The sequence below is a fragment of the Spermophilus citellus genome (assembly GCF_964194105.1).
Source record: "Spermophilus citellus genome assembly, chromosome: 7".
Classification (NCBI taxonomy): domain Eukaryota; kingdom Metazoa; phylum Chordata; class Mammalia; order Rodentia; family Sciuridae; genus Spermophilus; species Spermophilus citellus.
In genome coordinates this window covers 118,026,413-118,049,860 of record NC_138188.1, presented here as the reverse complement: position 1 = coordinate 118,049,860, position 23,448 = coordinate 118,026,413, and the positions used below count along the sequence as shown (strand labels likewise).

The 23,448-nt window shown below is 33.4% G+C and overlaps 1 long non-coding RNA gene across 1 annotated transcript in view; it reads right to left on the bottom strand.

Annotated features, from left to right (window-relative positions):
• The window catches only part of LOC308653934, a 148,065-nt gene extending 124,915 nt beyond the window's left edge, over positions 1 to 23,150 (bottom strand). The window contains exon 1 of the long non-coding RNA XR_014023139.1: positions 22,981 to 23,150. This is a non-coding gene — a long non-coding RNA (uncharacterized lncRNA). The remainder of the gene's footprint in view (positions 1 to 22,980) is intronic.
• Positions 23,151 to 23,448: the final 298 nt, after the last annotated feature.

Genomic DNA, 23,448 nt, shown 5'->3' with positions numbered 1-23,448 from the left:
CTGGCTCCCTTTGTGAACCTGAACATTCTGAGATCTCTCTGTGTGCCTCAGTTGCCTCATTTGTAAAAGGAAAAAAATGAATTAAATTAGATCATCTCAGAAATTCTTCAGTGTAGTTATACTGAATTAACCCAGTAGTCACATTTAAACAACTTTATCTTAATAGGATGGTACCATTTGGGTCTGCTGTGATTTTTTTTTTCATTTGTTTGTTATGTTTTCTCCACCCTACCCAATTTTTCCATTACTAAGAACACTTATTTGTGATTCTGCACTTGGCTATGTTGAACTACACATTTCCCAGAACAACAATGTTTTTTCATACCTCCAATGTCATATTCCCTCTGCATCTTTAAAGATTTGCTCCGACATGACATCATGTCCTGGAAAATGTTGTGGAACACAACACACATTTTTTCTGAACACACAAACATATGCCAGACAGCACCACAGGATTTTCACAGTGCCCTGTGTTTACTAGGGTTACGGCACATACACATCTCTCACATTTTATTATAAACATTTAAAGAAGGGGGGTTGTATTACTTGCCTTTGTATATCTGAATGTTTGCATAACAAATATCCCTTGCATACATAAATGCACGCATGCAAAATAAAGCATCCTTTTCTACCAAACAAAACTCTTTTCTACTCTTTCCACACTGAGTACCCTCTAGTTCACTGCTCTGTCTATCTGAGCCAAACACAGCCTAAGTTGAGTGAGCAATCAAAGCTGCTTCATGTCCCTGAACTCATTAACAGAAGCCTGCAGGGTAAGACCATGCTTCTTCCCTCTTATTCACCTAGTCATGCTGACAAAATTTAGGAGCTATGGGGAAGTGCCCAGAGTCCACACCCTTCTTTTAGACTGTACTGTGGCCCCTTAGGCACACAGTGTTCCAAAGTCTGAGTCAGCCATCCCTGCCTGTTCATATGCCTGGCTACTGTCCAAGGCTCAGATAAGAAACCACCCAGGTACTTGGCTTCAGAAAGCTAGCAACAAGGTGGTCTTGGCCAGCAGAGCCCAAGTTAACCTAGAACAGAATAAGGAGGAAGTAAGCCTTAGTTGGAAGTCAGAAAATCTTGATTAATTTCTATACGAGTAGGTTGTATAAGACTTAACAAGTCACTTCTCTTCTCTGGGTCTACTTTGATTATCTGGGCAGTTAGTGGGTTGAGCCAAATGACCTTAGGATCTTATCCAAATTTCAAGTTCTAGGATTGAAAATCAAGGGCAGGATAAGAATTCCCCACATTTTAAAGGGTAATGTTACTTTCTTGCCTGTAGCAACCCCATTGCTTAGGGGAAGGACTGGAAGAGACAGTTCAAGTTTACTGTCAGTGATGATTCAAAATGCACACAAAATATTGTCCTAGTCCTCCTTCCATCAGGGCAGAGATTTTAAGAAGGCTTAGCCTGTTTCACACCTGCAATGTGAAATAATGTTACACTTCTTCTGTGGTGAATAATGCTGCACTAGTACCAAGCAAGGGTAGTGACTTGTGTGGCACGTTTTAAATGAGCAACACTTCTGCTCTATTCTGCACACAATGTGTGATTGCACCATCCCCTCTGCACTGTCTCCCTGCAAAGTCTTTAATGACCAGTGCACTTGTATTCTGTATGTAGGTTAGAATCAAACATTGATTATTTTGGAATAAATTGATAAGAATAATATTAGTAATATCAATCCATCTATCAAAAGTACCATCTTTCATTCAATATTTAGTGCTTCTGAGTTCTAAGTTCTCGTGAAATGTGCTTCCTTATTTTTTTTTCAGAACCACTGTATTAAGGCAATATTTTAATCCTTATGTTAAAAAGGAAGAAAGTAAAATTAATTTTAATGTAATTCAAAAAATATATAAAATGGCTGGAAAAAAAGCTAGAGAATAATTATAACCCCTCGCATTTGTATACCACATATACAAAGAACATTTCACAACATCATTTTATTGAGTTTTCACTGTGATATAATAGTTGAGAAATGACTATTTTCACTTCATGAAATGAAAATGTGAGGCGAAATTATAGTGTTTCTTGATTCTCAGTCCTCGGCCTTCCCAGTACCCCAGTGATAGGCAGTGGTATGCTTCAGAGGTCAAGTGTGACTGGTAGAGGAGTCTTCCTAAATACTAGGACCCTGAGGTCTAACATGCACTGTGAAACTGAATTTCTGGAGCTTGGTTGAGATTGTTGGTGAAGCAGGAGATGGGGGCATCAACAAATGTGAGGTCCAAAGGAAGATAAGTGAGCAGAGATCATTCTGTCAGTTGTGTCAGGTTTTACATGCAAATAATGCCAACGGTGCAACTTGTAACCGCATTTAGCTCACTTTCAGCAGCACAGAAAAAGATCACAGAGGGTAGTAAGAGAAGAGATGATTCTGGGTGGAGATGTTTCTGTTTCTTTAGGGGCTTTTGTGCTTATTCAACTTGAAACTTCTAAAATAGCTCATTGTGTGTGGAATAGCAGGTGTTCATGATTCAACGTATTTGCTCGACCTTACCTTCATCTGTTCCACGGCAAGTTCTCTTCTTCTCTTTTACTTAATGTCAGATCATTAGACAGAGTGAATCATTCACAATATTTAGAAAGGAATTATATCTAAGTCTTCATGGCAAGGAAAACTTAAATCTCAGGGTCTGAGTAAAACTGGAATTGCAAAGTTGACAATAGTCATTTTGCTATTTGGTGACAGTCAAAGCCTAGAAAACTCAGGGGCATTCTTATTTTTTCAAAGCTTAATTCACAAAAGAAGTATGAAGAAAGTCTCCATTAAGAAAGTAAGAGGTCCACTTATGCTGTAGGCCTCTCTTGATTTTACTCCAGATGTCTACAAGTTCAACAATGATTGAATCAAAATTGTTCTTTACTAATGCCCATGCTCAGCCAGCTGCCTATGCCACAAATCCCAAGGTAACCTTGACTGTCTTCTTCATCAGTCCTCACGTCCAACTGCTTGTTAATGTCTATTAATTCAACCTGCTCACTATCCTCAAGTCCTTTATTCATTATCATTTTTCCATCCTTAAATTTGGTTCATATCATCTTTTCTGTGAACTATTCCAATAGCCTTTGAGTTATCATCCTGACTCTAATGTAAGATGGTTTACTAAAGCACTAAAAATAAATTCTCTCAATATGGAAAATCTTATACAATTCTAAATACTGCAAATTCTGCCTCCCAAGCCTCATTGCCTCCCAGTATGCCACATTTCCTTAGTCATATTGAATTATTTGCAATTCACTAAACATGGTATGATCTTTTATGCCACCATGTCTCTGATTATGGTTATCACTATCCACAATGTATTTCTTTTCCTTGTCCTGATTTCATCCATCTTGAGTTATTCCCTTCCTCAGACATTCAACCCATTTATCTTTTGGCAGTGTAGACTATCTTCTCTTAGTTCTGATTTCACTGTAATCTCAGTTATAAGCTTATATATATGTTCATTCACAAGACTGCGTATTCCTCCAACTCTATAATTGTGATTTTATATCTTTCTGTTTCTAAAATACTGTTAGAACAAATATTGGACAATATATTTAAAAAATGTTTCCCCAATGCAAGCAGGGAAGTTACTTCTAATACTTTTCTTTTTACTGAATAATCCAGGAAAAAGTTACCTTTTTTAATTTTATCAAATAATACATGTATAATAATATTGGTTGGCTATTTAAAGTTCATTTTATTCAGAGCTCCACACTGATGGGGGCAAATGTAAGTTTCAGAATGTCCGTGTCTATCTTCTTTACTTCATAACTGCTAGTAATAATTACTTGGGTATTCATCCTGGCCCTCACATCTTTCAGTGTTATTTATACTTTCAAATTATCATTCAATCTTCACATCAAAATAAAGGCTATTCCACCATTTGAAAAACCCTGGAAAGAAATATTTCTAATCTGTAACAGGAAAGGCAACGAGTTCCTTTATAACAAAATATCAGCTCTTTTTTCCCCACAAATATTGATAATAACTTGGAAAGGTAAACATGGCTCAGCTTGTTCATATTAGATATGTAAGGTAAATGCCATTTTTAATCTTTTCTCTTTCATTTATGAATAATACCTGGAATACAAAAGTTTTCACTTGGTATTATGGCTTTTCCCTCATAATATATATATATTTTTTGACTTCAGACAAGTTACTTAACTCAGTTTCCTCCTCTATAAAGTAGGTAGAAAAATTATTCAAGCCTCATGCTATTATTGTGAGTACTAAAAGATATAATATACATCAAGACCTTAGTAATGCCTGAAAAGGAGTATAAAGATGTTATCTACGTATATTTCTTTTTTTTTTTTTTTTCAGGGAGACAGATACAAAGGATTGAACTCAACAGCACCTGACCACTGAGCCACATCCCCAGCCCTATTCTGTATTTTATTTAGAGACAGAGTCTCACTGAGTTGCTTAGCATCTCACTTTTGCTGAAGCTGGCTTTGAACTTGCAATCCTGCCTCAGCATCCCGAGCTGCTGGGATTATAAGTGTGCACCACTGCACTGGGTTATGTATATTTCTTTATTGAGTTTTTCTTATTGGTGTTTCTGACCTTGGGTCATTCTGTTATTATAAAAAGTATCACAGATTCTGGGATTATATAAATACTAAAGGGACATAAGTGTAATAATATTTTGGTCATTCTAGATGCATTTTCACATAAATTTTAGAATAATTTTTTCAATTTCTTTAAAAATCCTGCTAGGATCTTAATTGGCATTGCATTGAATCTAGAGATGAATTTGGGGAGAGATGAAATTTTAACACTATTTAGTCTTCTGATCCACAAATATTATGTACTCATATATTCTCTCCAGTATTCTTCCCAGAAATGTTTTGTAGTTTTCAACAAAGATATCATCCTCATCTTTTGTTAAATGTGTTCTTAGGTATGTGATGGATTTGGCAATACATTAAATGATGTTTTTAAAGAAATTTGTTTTCCAACTGTTCATTGTTTACAAATAAAAGAATAATTGATTTTAAATTATCAATTTTTGTGCTTTGAATTTATTGATTGCACGTATTTTAAAAGCATGTCTTGTAAATTTTATTGTATTCTTAATATTAACAATTATATTATTTATGAATAACAGTCATTTTATTTCCTATTTTTTAAGTTTTTATTACTTTTATTTTACTTTCCTTATCATACCTATGATTTCCACCAAAAAGTTAAAGGCAAGTGTTAAGAGGTTAAGGCTCCTCCTTTATTTCTATTTGTATGGTGAAAGCATTCAGACCTTCACAATTAAGAATAATGCTAATTTGGGGTTATTTTATAGATGACCAGAATCAGATTGCAGAGCTTTCCTTCTATTCCTGGCTTATTGAGAGCTTTTTCATAGATGCTGTTTTTGTACCTATTGGAATAAGTGTATGATTTTTCTTCTTTATACTATTTATGTGGGAAATAACATTCTTAAAAAATACCAGTATTATACTTCTAATTTAAAAGTTCCGTGGTCATTACATATCATTTTTTTTACATATTCTTGAATTCAATTTGCTGATATTTGTTAGAGCTTTTTGTCTTTGGTCATAAGCTTTTATCATGGTCATAACTTATCAATATGTTTTTTTTCTTCTAATATCTATCCTTTGTCAGGGTTATGGGGTTTCATAAAATAATTTGCAGAATATTTAAAAAAACATTCTGCAGAATTGATATTCTCTTCTAAAATCTAGTTATTCTCTATATTATGCAGAATCTGTGACAAGACTTTCTTTTGTGGGAAGGTTTTCAATCTAGAATCCAAAATATTTAATAGATGTGAATATTTAGATTTTCTGCTTATTTTTATATTCACGTTAGTAAGTTGTATCTATCAAGGAATTTGTCCATTGTACTTAAGATGTCAAATTTATTGGCATAACGCTATTTATAATATCATCTAACTTTTCTTTTACTCTGCGTAGTGATTTTCTGTCTTATCACTGATATTGCTATTTCTTTCTAACAAGTCTTGATAAGATATTTATCTAAAATTCAACTTTGATGTGTTGATTTCCTCCATTGTTTGGTGATTTCATTCTAATATTTTTATTCTTTTAATCAGCTCTTCTTTTTCTGGTTTTCTTCTTTATGATGAAAGGTTAGCACATTGGTTTTACCATTTTCCTTTTCCCTTCTCTATTTGAACTCTCAGTGCAAAATAAGTTTCATGTTCATGTGGAAGAGGAGAAAAGCATGGTGGTTGAGAGTGGGATTTTAGAGCCCATCTAGTGTAAATGAGGTGTACAAGTGCAGACTTTGTACTCAGCATAGAGTGTTGGAGCCCACTAGAGGTGAGGGCAGTTTCTATGGATGGGGGAGAGATCATTCAACATGAGACAATGGAGCTCTGGCAGAACTGTTCTGTCGTCTGTTTTCAAATGAGTTTTGCCACTGGGAGACATCCTCAAGAAGTCAGAGAGTGGACTTTTGTCTCCCTGGATTACTTTCTATTGGGCCATTAGTGGGCAATGACTCCAACCTATGGCTCCAACAACCTATGGCTTTCTGCCACAGCCCCTCTGTAGCTGTAGGTCTTACCAGGTGCTGGCATTGACTTCTTTATCCTGCCCCTTAGTAGAATCTGGGTACACTGTCATCGTTCTTTGTTGTACCTAAACATTGTCTACAGCTTTATAATTTGTTTTTCATTAAATTCTCTTCAACAGTGTACCATCTGTTTTCTGCTCATATTCTGACTGACATAGTATCTAATGACTCCCTTCTATGAAAATTATACTTCCTCTCAACATTGACTCACAGATTTGTAGATCTTAATTTTCTTACTGCCCTGATAGAAACCTTTATAATTCTAATTTCTATTTTTTTTTCATTTGTACATTTTAGGTATTCATTAAATTCCCACTAGGAAAGATGAATAATTTAGCACCCCTACAGTTTCTAAGAGAAGGAATTTGTCAGCCAAAGAGAAAGAGCTTCATGCTTACGATTATTAATAGAAAAATACTGTGTTAAAACTGCTTTTGATCTTGGTACTTCCATCAATGTATCCTTCACTCCAGCCAGAATTTTATCTTGACTTTATCTAAAAAAACATTAAAAATTGTATCTGAGATATGACTTTAATATATATCAAAATGATTCTCCCCACAACCATGATATGTATTCAATAATAAAATAATTAGGAAATGCAAGTATGGCATAAAATAGAGTCCCCCCTTCAGATAACTGTAGTCCATCTTTCTGTAAACAATATTTTTCGGGGGTGAAGAACAAGAAAATTTTCTTTTCATATTGAAATATCTGGAGCAGCTACATTAAGAAATATGTTGCCATGGTATCCTACAAACCATACCCATGTGTATTAGACCTCAGACAAATAATGGATTGACTAGATAGTTGATTCCTTTAAATTCCTAGAGGTTTGCTATTAAATGTGATCATTGAGCTGATCAAGGCATTGAGTTACTTGTTCTCTCCACAGGCCCCCAGTTCAACTGATATCTACCCTTCTATCTTTCCAGTTCCTCGGGCCAAAATAGTTGAAATAATAATAATATATTATTATTATTATATTATTATTATTATTATTGTATGGGGAGTCAAACCCAGAGATGATTTTGCCACTGAGCTACACTCTCAGCCATATTTATTTATTTATTTTGAGGTAGAGTCCTGCTAAGTTACTCAGCACCTTGCTACATTGCTGAGGTTGGACTTGAACTTGTGATCCTCGCGCCTCAGCCTCCCCAGTCACTGGAATTACAGGCATGCACCACCACACTGGGCTTGAATTTATTCTTAACATCATTTTTTCTCTCACCTCTATAGCCTATCCTTTAGGAAATTCTGTTTGCTCTCCCTTCATCATTTATATCATCATATAGTTGTAGTAGATAATGTTGCAATTTTATTTTTGAGCCTGGGGACACTTAAGCAGGTTAAGAGATAGGACCAACTTTATACAGCCAAAATTTGTTTTGCAAAATAAATGTAAACAGGATATTCTTGGCCATACAGATTTTCCTCTCTTGCAAATTCTCTTTGGTATTCTCATATCATATATTTATGGACTGGGATTACAGCTCAGTGAAAGAGGATTTGCCTCTTCCAGTTTTTAAAACTATTCCTAAAATAAAGTGAAAGATGATTTCTGATTGTTTACTCAAACAGTTGAAAAAATAAAGAAATACAAGAATGATTCAGGGCCAATAAAAGGAGCTTAGAAGTGTTGTGAAGCCCTGGATTTGGTCTCCAGCACCACACACACACACACACACACACACACACACACACAGTTATAATAATATTTGCCTGTACTCTGTTAGAGTCTGTAAACAAGTCTGGATGGCGCCTGGAAAATGCCAGAGGGAGTGGTTTGTGAAGTAAGGCCAGCTAGCCATTAAGTGTGGAGATTTCTTATTGGTTGACTGATGTATCTAGTTTATGCTAATTAAGATAAGCTGTGTGGAATGTATAAATAACGCTCCTGTCCTACAATAAACGGCTTCCACTCCTGCTGCATCAATGTATACAAGTTCCTCATCACCCCCTGGTTATTTTGCTGCAGCCGGACCATGGCAGTACTCTATATTGATAAACATAACTTCTTGTTTATTTTTTTAATTCCCTTTTCCTAACCATATAATACAGCTCTTATGATCCCAAGGAGCTGTTTATGGTGTTTGAACGAGTGTGAATTTCTCAATTGGCATTTTCACTTGTTCTTTGTCTGAGTTTTTACCAGGTTACTGATACTGAGTTCTGTGTTTTCTCTTTAAGTCTCTTTACATGGATTATAAGTGGGTGAGGTTTAATAAAAGAAAAATCTTCATTAAAAATACTCTTTAACATCAGCTTTCATTACCTATTGTTAAGTTGAGCATGACAGTTCTGAGAAAATATTTCAGTTGTATCTAGGATAGAGGTAGTTCTCACTGTTCTTCATATTGTCCTTTATGTTTGTTTAATGAGTATTTTTGTGTCTCTGAGATGGGGATTGTTTGGGTAAGCTCCTTTTGTTGGTCCTGAATCATTCTTGCATTTGTTTATTTTTTCAACTATTTAAGTAAACAACCAGAAATTGTCTTTCACTTTATTTTAGCAATAGTTTTACACACTGGAAGAGCAAACCAGCTCCATTTGTGTACAATGAATCAAATGCATTCTGCTATCAGGTATAACTATTAGAATAAATAAAAAATTAAATTTAAAAAATCTTAATGAAGGGTCTGGACAAATTAAAATAAGTGAAGGATGTAAAACATAAGGCAACTTACAGAACCTCTGATGGTTACAATGAGGTGTAGTATGCAGCCAGAGGAAGAATCTGGATTATTTTGAGGTTTAAGGTTTATGACTCCCAAGCCTTATGCTATAAATGGGATGGGGAGGGTACAAGGACCCAGTCTAGACACATGGTGTTGGAATTATGAACCAAGCCGTACAAGGTACAATCTGTGTTCCTTAGGAAAGTTACTCTCTTTTGTACAACTCAATTTTCTCGCATGAAAAAAAAGTATATTAAACATTTAATCTGTCTTTCTTATTCTGTTCCTTTTCAACTAGTAAGTAGTCTGATTAATTAAAATGTCTTAACTGAAAATGGTAATAAATCATATTTATAAATGTTTCAATGCTATTATGAGAGTTTTTGAGGAAGAAGTGAGTAATAGAAGTTAAAGATCATTGCCACTTAAGGGATACCCTGGCCTTTAAAACATTTTTTTTTCTTCATTTATTTATTTATTTATTTCAATATCTAACTAACTAGTGTCCTTATAATCTGCAAATTCAATGACAGTCTTCAGCTACACATCTAAGATACATTTATAGTATACCATCATACTAAAAACTACAGATATAAATTACTGAGCATTTATTCTATGCCAAATTTTTAAACACTTCACATGCAGGTTCATTGTAACAAGTTTACCAATGTAATATTCCCAATATTAGATTTTAGTTTATATACCCTATAGATAGCGCTTATAGTGTTTGGTAGTTCTCTGCAATCACACACACTAATAAATGACAAATTTTATTAGTTTTAAATTTTATGAGTTTTCAAAAAAATCCTTTTTAGGTAGGAATTCAAATATGGGCTTCACAAACATTAAAGTTCATACAGTTATTTCCTCTAAACTTCAACCAAGATGATATCAACTATTGGTCTGGAATCTTATTATTTTCTAACAACTTACTGTACTGTTACATTGAGTGAGACACTTCCTTTCTTTGATCTTGGCTATTCTCACCAGAAATGGAATGATTAATCAAATGATCTCTACTTGTTATCATCATCTCAAAATAACAAGCTACTAACATACTCATTGGAGCTTGCATCCTTTTCTTCCTCTTTCTGATGCATGTAGAAGTTATTGTGGGATAATACATTCAAAGTACCAGTGATGTAATTTTTACTTCTGACATTTCATCTTTAACTCCTGTTCCATTTAGCAAAGCACTCTGCACTGCCTCAAAGAAGGGATGGCATAGCAGAAATTCAAAACAAAACAAAACAAAAAACCCTGAACTGTGTCAGTGCTTGGCTTTTGAGTTTTTAAAGACTTTATAGGATTCACATGTTTAAAGTCACAAAACTGAGAGAATATAGGATGCATTGGGAGAAGAAGATCTTACTCATATTGGAGATTTAAAAGATTCCCTTGGATTGTGGAGAAAAAGAGAATTAGTGACATAGTGAATGGGGAGCTCTGAAGGTCTGGAAAGTGTAATTATCTGGAGTGTATAGATAGGAAGAGCATTAGTTGCTGAAGACCCTAACTCTCAGTTCTCCCCATTCTCAGGTTAGGTCTGTCTCTGGCTGGGGTGTAAGAATCACATGAGAGTAAAACCAGTGTCACATTCACTCACTTGCTTTAAACTGGAATGAGGATGTACATCATCGGAGGTGAGGGATCTTGTTACTGTACTCCTTATTGACTAAATGCCAACAACACAGCAGCAAGCAAGTTACCCTACTGGCTTTCCAATGAAAGTGCTGTTTATCCTATCCTGACATTTTGATAAACCCCCATCAGACTTGCCCCATGTAGGGACACTCATCTTATTGTCTCAAAATATTGAAAAGCCTTCTCCATGAAAAATGATGTCAGGACACCTAGAGGGATAGAACCACTGTAGAAGAGAAAGCTTCTCTCATCCATCACCAAACACCCTATTTGCACATGGACAGGACTGAATACAACCAGTTTACAATCTCTTTCAAAAAGCAGTGCAGTGATAAAACAGAAAAATTAAATCCTGTGTTAAAGTAGGATAAAATAAGAATCTCAAATAGGGGAGTTTCTCCTTAAGGAATAGAACATGATCTTTCAATTATATTCCATCATATAGAAAAAGTCATTTGGGGTGGTAAGAAATCTCCAAAGCATTATTGACTGCCCTTCTTAGTTACCTGCAAATTTTAAGCTATTTTTATACACTCATTAAGCTTCATGGAACTTCAAAGTCCTGAAGTTTATTTACTTCTAGGATTAACTCACTTCTAATGTTATTCAGGATAATGTGTGGTAAAATGTAGGAATCATTAATCCTATTCCCCAAAGAATCTAAGATCAGATGGAAATACGGGTCTGTGCCTCATTATTAAATTATATGTTTGAAAGGAGACACCTATTAGGTAGTTAGTTCTCATTGGTTTTTTCCAAAATACATTTAATAAATAGCCTTCAATGACTTAAGTGTGTTGTTGTTTTTCATAACACTTCCCATAGGGCATTATTCTCAGGTGGGCATTTTTTAATAGCCTGACATCTTGGTAAACATAAATATATGTAACCAATATCTAAACACCAACTACAAACAACACCAGAAAGTATCAGAGAACTCACCACAGTCATAAATACTCCTTATTTAATGTGTAAGTCCTACTGGTTAGGGGACAGTGACATAAATTCATATTTTATCCTGGAAGGAGCAGAATGAGATCTTTGCGAAAGAGAACTAACTCTTTAGAACTACTTTGGGTTTAAGTTGTTAGCAAATAAAGTTATCTTGATGTCAATTCCTGGTAAAGTCTATTGTACATGTAATTCATTTTATTTCAGATAATAGTACCAGGTGGCTAGTTGAGGGTTACAACTTTGGAAATATACCAAGTTAAATTTTCGTCTTTAAGTAAAAACTCTTATCATTACATTCTTATTTCAACAATTCCTATGTAAGTGCTCTCTACCTTCATCCACATTACTCCCAACGATTTTATTATTCGCCAGATATTAACTGGATATATACAAGAATTCTCTTTCTTTGAAGAATAGAGAGTGGTGTTGTGGGACTCTAAGGTTCACAAGGAATAGTCTCTTTGTTCACATTACTCTGAGCCTGAGAGGAAGAGACAAGGACAAAGAATTATATGATGCATATTACCCAACTCAACCACTAATTTTAAGAACTTGATTTTTTTCTTGTGACATTGGCTATCTTTAATAATTGAATCTTTCATCAAAAGATAAACATCAGTTAATTTTAAACAAAAAAAAATGCTTCTGATAATCTACTATGTGCCAAGTGTGATGCTAAGGGTTGGAAAAACAGGCAGAATAAAACAAAGATTGGTCCTTAATGAGGTAACAATCTGGTAGCTAAGAAAACCATTAAAAATGTTCCATTGACTTGGTATGTATAAAGAAGAATAGTATATAAAGAAGAATACTAAATATTTCTTGAGCTATAGTAGCATTATTAAAATAGCCGAAAACTTTTAAGAAAATAAGTTATGAATGGATAAAGTGAGTTTACATTTATTTGGAAACATTTTCTCTGGTAGTTTTTAAACACACACACACACACAATAATGGTACAAATGACTTGACTTAGAATCTTGAAATTTAGCTTCTAGTTATATCTTTTCTAAGTAATCTTAGACAATCTCTTTCTCACTCTGGGTCTTAGTTTTTCTGTGTTGCAAACTTAAGATCAACAGATTAGTTTCTCACATCTAAATCAACCCAATATTCTATAACTGTAGAGAAGTTGCAGACTTGTAAAGAAGCTTCAAGGTCTATGGTGAGAAAATCTGATTATGTTGGTCTGAAATGATAGGGCCATCTGTATGAAGAGCTTCATGAAATGAACCGAGAAATGGAAGTTAGAAACCACAGGGACTTCCCAGTGAGTTGGTGAAAATCCCTTCTTCCCCAAAGTCTGCTTGCATTTCAGTATAACAGTTTTTAATGCAAAGAAGGCTGATTAGTGTATTATGACTAAATTAGTGTATTTATGACTGCAAACATTTTCTGTAATATCCAGGACACCCTAATACCATGTCCTGAAGCTGTTAATAGAGAGATGGGGGAGAGTATCTGATGTGAAAGGTAATATATCCTGAGGTTAGTTTTGAGATGATATCACTGGGTTGGCCCCTTACTTATGAGACTTCATGCAAGTTCTATGTCAATCCAAGATATATATTTTTTCCTTATTTTCTTTGTTTCAAGTTTTGGAAAAGTAGCTATTTGACTCATATTTTCCTTTGAACTATACTGAATTATTGCAGATAAAGTATAATACAAGTACCAATAAAATGGATGGTGGCATATTTACCAGTTTTCTTGGGGAGAGTCATAGTAGTAAGATAAAGCCCTTGTTTTATATCCAAATATTCTTTGGCCTACTTATTTCCTTCCAAAGCACTGACTTTGAGTTTAGTTTGGCTAACTATTGTTATTAGTTTTTCTAACATAGGTAGTTTGTTCAGTTGAAAGATTGCATTCTTGATATTTTCCTATATTTCATGACGGTTTCTACAGAACCAATTTTGTGGAAAATTATATCTAGAATGAATAGATGAGGGATTATGCTATCATATGTTAATTTGAGACTTTGGGGGATGATAGGCCTGATGAATTGTATTAATGGGGAAGAATTCTCACTACGTAGTTTTAGGCACTCTAGAAACACATTCTAAGCTTTAGTTCTCTTAACATAAAGTGGAATAGGTAATGCACTTGTGTCTCCCACAGAACAACAGTGACAGTTTTCTTTGAATTATTAGTGAAATAATGGATTATCTTTTTGATTTAATTTTCTAGCCAAATATTCTTGCTTATGTGCCACCAGAGACTTGCACAATGAGAAGGCTTTAGTCACTAGAGGGAGATGTAATCTCAAGCTCCCTTTATCAGGTTGGCGTCCACAGGGCTAATAGAAAAATTAGCCAAGAACTGACATGGTCTCATATCCTGCCAGAAATCACGGTGGCAAGAGAGCTCCAATGGGTATCTTATGTTAAGCTCACTCCCTGATGGCTACTTACCAGAAAACAGCTCATCCATCCAAACCTGCAAGGACATCTCTACTGAAAAATTGGCAGTCTTAAGGGACCACAATTTCCATTTGTATTTAAGTAAACACCTGTTAGTGTTAGATGTCATAGGTTGTTGAAAGACTGAGCTCCTTAATAGGATAATGAAATATTAATATTTCAGAGAATATTTATGGCTACTTTAAACACTTTTCAAAGGATTGGAGTCAGGAGTAGCACAGGAGAAAAGAAACTCGTAGATCATGTAGTCCCCTCTCCTCAACTTGCAGATGAAGGAACAAAGTTTTAGAAGAAATTTTTCCAAAGTCAAACAACTAGCTACTTGATGAACTGAAATTTAGGTCTCCTCTATACTCATTCAAAGTTTGCATTGTGACCTTCCTTTATATATTTCTTGAGCACTTACTACTTGCCAGCTCTTATTAGTTATGCAAAAGTTAGTAAGATTTGCCTCTGATTTAATATATCTCTTTTTTTTAGTGGATGAGATAGACATATGAACAGTAAATAATAGGAAAACTATGTAAATTTCTACATTTGAGGCACAAATAAAGCTGTGAAAAAACAAAAATGTTAATAATGTTCTTGATTTGGGTTCAATACATCCTAAGTACATACTGTAAAAGAGAATACTCATGCAAATTCCCTCTCAAGTCTTTCAACTCTATTATTCAGCCTCAACTTTTTTTTCCCTAAGAAATACTATGTATTTTTAAAAAATATATTCTTAAGTTTGGTCAATAAAAATGCATATATAATGTGGGTAAGCTCTCATCTCACATGCAACAAAACAACTTATACACTGGAAATACATAGAAAAAATGTTAATAGTTGGATTCTGAGGGCTTACAATTATGAAGATTTTTACTTTTCTGTACTTTTAAAATAATATTTTTAATTACAGAAATATATAATTATATAATATATATAAATCTATTTTATTACAGAAATATAAAACTGGAAACTTTAAAAGTTTTAGAAGAAACCTAGGATTATATGTTAGCAACATTGAAATTCAGATTTCATAAACAAGTTCCAAAAAAACACAAATCATGAAAGTAAACTTTCAATAAGTTTGAGTATAATATACCTTAAAATATGTTTTTTTTTTCCAAATGACAGTACACTAACTTTAAAATTAAGCCAATGACTGGTAAAAGATCAATTTTACTCAAATAAATGATAATGAATGAGAAAAAGTCAAGTGTCCACAATTTATAAAGATCCTAAAAATGAGAAAATATCAAATGACTTAATGGAAATATGAACAGATGCTTTTGTGTTAGTCTATAACAAAACTTAGGTAAGAAAAATTTTATGTGGGGTTCACAGTTTTAGAGGTTTCAGTCTATGGTTGGCCAACTCCATTGCTCTGGCCCTAAGTGAGGCACAATATAATGTTAGAAAGGAATGGTAGAGGAAAGCAACTTGTTTTATGGTGGCCAAGAAGCAGAGAGAGAAGGAGGATACAGGGAGACAAGATATAATCTCCTCTAACCCCACCCTCCTGCTTGCAGTTCCACCCAGTCCATCAATTCAAACTAGGATGGACTGATTTGGTCATGCCTCTCATAATCCAATCATTTCACCTTTGAATATTCCTGCATTAGCACAGAAGCTTTGGTAGGACATTTCCTATCCAAACTATAACACATGGCAAAATTCTCATAGATAATATCTGAGATTTTCTTCAATATTTTCTATAAAGGGTGGAAATTGGTAGGGAGATAAATGAAATAAGATTGACTTTGAGTCAACAATTATTGAGACGGGGAGAGTCAGGCATGGTGGGGGGATCATCATACTGGTGTCACTTTCCCCCATTAAAAGTGGAAAAAAAAGACTGAGTTTTGAAAACAAAGTCCTAGAAACAACAAAGGTTACAATACAGCCAAGTTCTCCTTCACCATTTCCCATTGACAGTGCTCGGAGTTCCAGACCTATTCTCTAAAGTTGTATATGTTTGTATCTGTGGAAAGGAAAAGATATGTTTTTAAAACATCATATCACATTGAACATATTCTGAAGCCTCCCCTTTGTCCTAACAAACATCAAAAGGTGTTAGACATCTACTTATGCCATTACAATTTGCCAAGATAGTTATTTTTAAGGCTGCATTCAACTTCCTAAGAGCATTTGTATTATTGATTGTTGTATAGACACAATTTTTAAAAACCAATTTGAAACTTTATCAAATGCATTGCAAATGACAGCCTTATACAAATATTATGTGTATTTTAGTATTTTTAGCTTTTTAAAATTAAATATTCTGTAACTAATATACATTTATAATTTTTTAAAAAACTATATGCATATTATAAAACTATAATAAAAACCTCCTAATAAAAATCAGCAGTTCTCTGGCCTACACTTTTATATTCTTCAGAATATTTCAACACTTACAAATTTATTTCATCTGCTGGTTATTTCCAAAATCCTAATAATGTGCTAATACCTCTATTTTTTAAAATTAGTATATGTTAATGATACCTATTAACTCCCCATTTGTACAAGATTAGGATTTAGCATTATCACACTATTTATTATTTCCCCAATATTTAAATTATGTTATTATTATTTTAGTTCTTGCATTGGTTACATTTATAATTTTCACTGTAAGTTCTATACTCAAGATTATATAAATATAATCCCTATACCTGTGTTTCTTATTTCACCAACTTCAGAGAGTACTGCTCAGTTTCTCACCGTGTAAAGTGAGTACAATAATATCCCTATCCTATTTTATACCACATTCTTCTATCTACACATAATTCCTGTCAGCCATACCACAATGCATGCATTTTTGAATGTTAACATTTGCATTATCTTCTGAAATTACATGTAATGTTTTAGTACTTTGTACATAAGTTGACTCTAAAAATTTAATGTCAATAAACAATATTATTATGATTCTATAATTTTATTTATTTCAGTAGGGACTAAATAATACAACATGTTCTAAAATTAATTTTCTTTTCTAAACATTGAATGCTATGAGCCTCTATGTTACTTGGTGCGTAATTTTCCAAGAATCTGTTTTGACTAGTTTCACTTGTATTATGTATCATTAATTAGAAAAAGTTGTGTTTCATTTTAGTTTATACTTATATCAACACTTTTCTCTTTAATTTCTTTTTTTATTAAAATCTATTTTTTCTTAAAGACCAAGTAATATGGAATTACCATATATTCACATATTTCTCATAATCCGTTTCTTAATCCACAGTTAATTACATGGAATTTCATTGTCCTTGTCTCCCCACCTCCCTTTAAATCTTTTTCCCAGGCCCCATTACATCCCACAACAATTGAGACTGCTTATCCTCTAAGTGTACTTGTAAGGGTATCATTCCAGTACTTTATTGTGTTCCTACATCAGGAAACTTCTTTCCTAGATTCAATATTGTTTTTCTTTTGTTAATGAGCAAGAATTGACTTACTCATTTAAGGTATATGAAAGAAAATATTGGGGTAGCTTATGTGAATTTTTAAAAAATTTTCTAGTAACTACACTAAATATTTGGCAGAATAGAGAATTCTATATTATAAATAACTTTCTTTCACAATATTGATGGTATTTTTCCACTGTCTTCAATTTACAAAGTTCATGTTGAGAAGTCTGCTGTCAGTCCCATGAGTATTCCTCTAGGCATTTTTTTCCTTTCTTTTCTGTCTGTCCACTTCTGAAATATTGAGATATTCTCTTTAACCTTGATATTGTCAAATTATGAAGGCATAGGTTGTTACTAAATTAATTCATTTATTTCCTCTCAATACAGACATTATAAGTTCTCTCAATATGAAGACTGGGGTCCACTTATTTGTTCCCATCATTTTCTCTTCCTGAAGTTCCATACTACCTGATTATGTCACCTTGTATCCTCCACCTTCTTTCATATTATCTCTCTTCTCTTTACTTTTTACATTCTCAGATCTTTTTATTTAATTTTTTTTCAAATAATTTTGTTGGACTTTTATTTCTAAGAATGCATTTTTAATCCCCAGGAGCTATTTTAAATTCTTTAATTTTAATTGCTGATTTTTTTTGCCTGTATGTTCTTATTTCACCGATGAAACATATTCTCAACATTCTTTGCCAATGTAAATAAAATATGAAAAATAATTATCTTTCCTATGTCACTTTTATACTTTGTGGGTCATTCTTTTATAATCTGGGTCTTTCATTTATTTGATGACATTTCCCATTCATCTTATGCTACTCTATTTCTATTCACAGATACAAATAAAGATTCATTTGTTTCTTCATTGTTCATTAATTGCTGTGAGAATTTCTCATGCTTTTGCAAATGTGAGCACTTTTCCTGGTAGACATTTTTTTTTTTTTTTTCTGAATGGAAGGATGACAGTGCACTTAGGAAAACTTAAGAATTACCAGTCTTTACTTTGAGTTGTTGGTTAAAAATGAACCTCTAAACTATGAAAGACATTTCAAAATGCAAGAGAAAAGAGGACTCTAATCTGGGTTTATTAATGTCCATATTGAAGCTTTAGCCATTACAGTGATTCATTTTCTTTGAGATGTAGTTCTCAATTTTTTTGAAAATTTGTACTCTAAGTAGTTGTTAAGAGAGTCCTAATCTTAATCATTTGACCTTAAAACTTCTAGGTTATTTCAGGAAAACTGTCTCCCATAGGTACCATGGACAGAGTTTTCTTTAATCATCCATGTTCCTTATGTCTGTAAGATTCAATGTCCCAATAATGAGTTAAAAGTGCTCATAATTACCTATTGTTTTTGTTATTATTTGATATTTTTTAAAAATTGAATAATGTTATTCCAACAGAATCTTCACAAAAAGAGAGAAAATACTGTGTTCTGACTACTATTGAAAAGGAGATATGCTGAAACTATACGAGATTTTTGGACTCCTTTGCGATGGTGGTAGTTGCAGTGTAGGAGACACGCAGAAGGTACTAGTCTATGTCTATACTATGTTATGTTAAAAACAGTAAATATACTATATTACATTTAAAAGAAACTTTAAAATTATCATTAATAATATTTTTATTAATAAATCATAGTTGTGTACATTTATGGGGTACCAAATGAGGCTTTGATATATAAGCAGTGTGATTCACATTTGCTAAGGTTGTAGTCTTTCTTTTTCAGGATGGAATAAATCAAAGGGCCCCTCTCCTAGGTGAAAAACAAAATATCATCCTTACATTTGACATTTTAATTGCCTGGGTAGTTTGCTGGGTATAGGCAAACAAAAGATGAAAATTGTGCCATGTCCATTGAGAGTAGTGATAGTCTGTGATTCTGCTTTAGTGTTTAGCACAAGTAGGTCCTAGAAGGTAAACATATGAGCTCATATGTTCAGTAGTAATGTACTGTATGCCTACTATAGTTTTAAGTATAAAAATAAAGATATATAAAATGTATATAGTACACATCAAATAACTAAATATATAAATATATAAACTATAAAACTATAGTTTTCAACTTTGAAGAAAATGCTTGAGTATTAAAAAGATAACTCTTCCATGGTAAAGGTTTAAGGTAAATGTGTGTCAAATGTGGTAGCATGAATCTTGTATCAGTAATTATAGGATGAGACTTGCTTTGTCATTTACTGTCTGAAAATCTAATCTGTCTTGTGTAGAGTAGAATTTATAATATTCACTTCATAGTTATTTAAATAAGATCATAAGTCTTAAATTACATTGGAAATAAGAAGATGCTAATCAAATAGGAATTTAATATACATACTCCAAAATAAAACAAGTTGTTTTTCTGCATGCATTCTCTTTAATTTTTTTATTCAGAAAAACACTAGTAAATACCTTTAGAAAATATTTTAAAATGTTTTTTATGAAACTGGAATTAAACTTCAAACATTTCTAGCACTGTCTAGAAGGGTAACTCAAAAATTCCTATTTTATATTTTCAAGACTGTGTTGACAAATAGTGCTTTCATTTCAAAGTAAAAGCAGGCTCTGTTTACTTCAATTGCTATCAAATCTGTCATGCATCATTCATTGTCTTCATCAATGTTCTTCATAAGTCTTAGAGCATGCTTTCATTGCCACATGGTCCAAAAGCCTTTCACTTTTGGTTGTCACAAGATGTTTTAAACAATGTGATCCACAGTTCAGAGGGCCCAATGCTGAAAATTTTCCACCCACATTTTTCAGTTAAATCAGTGCTCCTGGGTGACTTCTTTTAGAATGTCTCAGAATCGACCTTTCCTAGGGAAGGTCATTTCAATCTTTTCTAGTTACTTTTCCTGCCCTGCATATTTCAACCTGACACATAATTATGGACATGACACATAATAAATTAAGACTTTCAAAATCATCAATAGATGTTTGTTGAGTACCTGCTATGTATGAAGACCCATATATAAATGCATGTAATATTTCATAATGTAAGCAAACAAATATAATCTCAATGAATTCTCAGGACAATCCTGAAGTTTTTATTTTTTAAAAAATTTTAAAAGTAGAGGTAGCATTTTATAGAAGTGGAATTTTATGATCAAGATCTCATTAGTTTTAAATCACAAAATTAAGATTTTTAAGTCAAAATTCTTGAAGGTAAATCTCAATATTTACAGAATATATCACAACTGATTCCCAAGAAGGTGGCTGTAGGTGAAGGAGAGTTAAAGAGAAGCCAATATATTACACCCAAGAAGCCTTCAGTCCCCAGGAAACAAAATTTGTACCAAAGTAATGATTACATACAGAAGAAATGGAAGGCTATCAAAATACAGCTAAAATTTAAAACTTAGAGTAGTCAAAAGGAAGGTGATGTTACTAGAGAGTATATGTAGCCGGAAATATTTAATTTGCATTTTGAATATTGATGTTTTTGTATGTATTTCATTCCTTTTTTTGTGGATAGGTTTTCATTTATTGATTTGAAGTGCTATCATGTACACAAATACTATGTTTACTAGATTTACATGACTTCATAGAAATGCTCCTTCTTTACTCAATGCATTTCCAATACCTTTCAAGTTCTCCATGCCCCTCAACTCTAGAATATTCTCGTTCTGTCCATGATGCCGATTATTTCCCATTTCCTTGCTTGTCTTGTCATTTATCAAAAGCATTGTCCTTAATGAATATATTCTTTAGCTTTGAGTGTTTTGATCTTTATATAATTGAATCCATATTACAGGTAGTCTTTTATGACCATTTTTTAAAAATCACCATTACGTTTTTGAAATTCATTAATATTGGTCCATGTAGCTATAGTTTATCCACGTGAGTATTAAAGTTGTTTCCAGTTCATCAATTTCTGCTGCAAACAGTGCTTTTCTGATCATGCTTGTATGTGACTTCTAGTTGCACACACTCAGCATCTGCATATGTTCAAGAGCTTCCTCTAGGTGTGGAAGTGCTGGGTCCTAATATATACAATCACACCTTTAAGTGGAACAACTAATCAAACTGTTTTATTCATAGTGGATTTGTCAATTTATTCTCCCACCAGAAGTGTGTGAAAATTTCCATTACTTCATATTCCTGAAAGCAGAATCCATCTTATTTATTACTGTGTCCTAATCCCATAGCACACTGCACTGGACAGATGGGGGTCTCACTGGAGTGTGTGATGGTCAGATGAATAAATGAATGGAATATGAATGATAAGCAAAGTCAGAATACAAATATGCAGGTCCTTAGGCATGGCTATAAAATGAACCTATTTTTTTTTCTTCCAAGGAGTGGAGACAGATGACTACTGATAAAGAATGAATTGGTAGGCAAAATTACTTTTTTTATTTTTATTTTTTGCAACTAACGTGATTAAGTGCTGAGTCAATTTCTGTCTTGTCTTTGGATTCTTGCTAGCAGCATTCCTTCCTTTCCTCTTTCATTATTTTTATTACATAATGAATGAATATTTATGGGAGATGAACAAGAAACTACAGTCAAGGGTAATTTTTTTAAAATTATCATTTGAAATTGCACCGTTAAGAAATACCCGCTATTAGCATTGTATAGAAGTATCATAATCTGGCTAATGAGGGCATTTTGATCCTAGTGACTTCCAGACTGAAGAAGTTGCTTTTGGAAAATGTGTATGGATACACAATTTGTATAGAATGACAGAGCATTGGGATGTTCAACGGCTTTAAACATTTAACAAAGCAGAATAGCACATGTACTCTCAGATTGTCAACAGGGAAATTTACTCAGCATCTATATAATCCCCTTATTTTGTATAAGAAAAGAATAAACAGAACTAAGAGTATGAATCTCTACTCTGATGATGATGCATCTGTACTCGGAAACTACAGTTCACTCCTAGAAAGTTAAAGGTCAAAGTTCTCAGCCACACATCCATGGGTTTCTCAGTATGTGCTCTTTCCAGAATATCAGATTAAGAATAAATTTTTTTTTTTTATAATTCAGGTGTGTCAAACTTTGACAGAACAATTTATAAATTGTAATCCTGATGACAAAGGTAATACAGAAAATGAAGAAACTAGGCTGAAACTTCAGTAGATTTTGCTGAAGTCTCAGAACAAATCGGTGCCCTCTATAGATAAGGTCAAGAACCCTGATCCCCTGGACCCTACTTTGAGATGATTCTATTCTAGTGACTATTAATCACACAGTGTATTCTCCTTTCATGGAACCAAGGGCAAGGGCCACCTAGATTTTCCACCTGGCATTATCATTATTCTTATCCATTTAAGTCTGTTTCTTCTTTTCAATCACTTGTGCCTGGTTTTGATTTCTTACCTTCAGCTTTCCTCCTTTCTGGCATGTGGCTGCAACACACAGGGCAGAGAAGGTGGGCAGGGGTGGATGGACTGTGTGATGGGGTTGGCAGAGGAAAAGCAGATGCCTGGGTGTTGTTTTTGCTCTGATATTATTGTCTAGTGAAGATCCAAGATGCTGTGCCTGTCTTGTTGCTGTGTACTTTTTGCTTTGTAACTCAGAAGTGTTTATCATGACAAGCTGTGAGCAGATGGATTGGAGAGAGGAGAGAAATTTGACCCAAGAAGATGTCACTTAAACAGCTGAGGCTAATATTTCACCAGATGTCCAAGCATTTAACCCATTAAGAGCTGTATGAGGATCACAAGCAATTCTTTCACTTGTTGACATCTTAATTAATTTTTTTCCTAATTAGTTAATGGTAGTATTTAAAAGTTATAAAGCACATTTCATATTTAAAGGCATCAGTATTTGGAATTTTCTTTTATG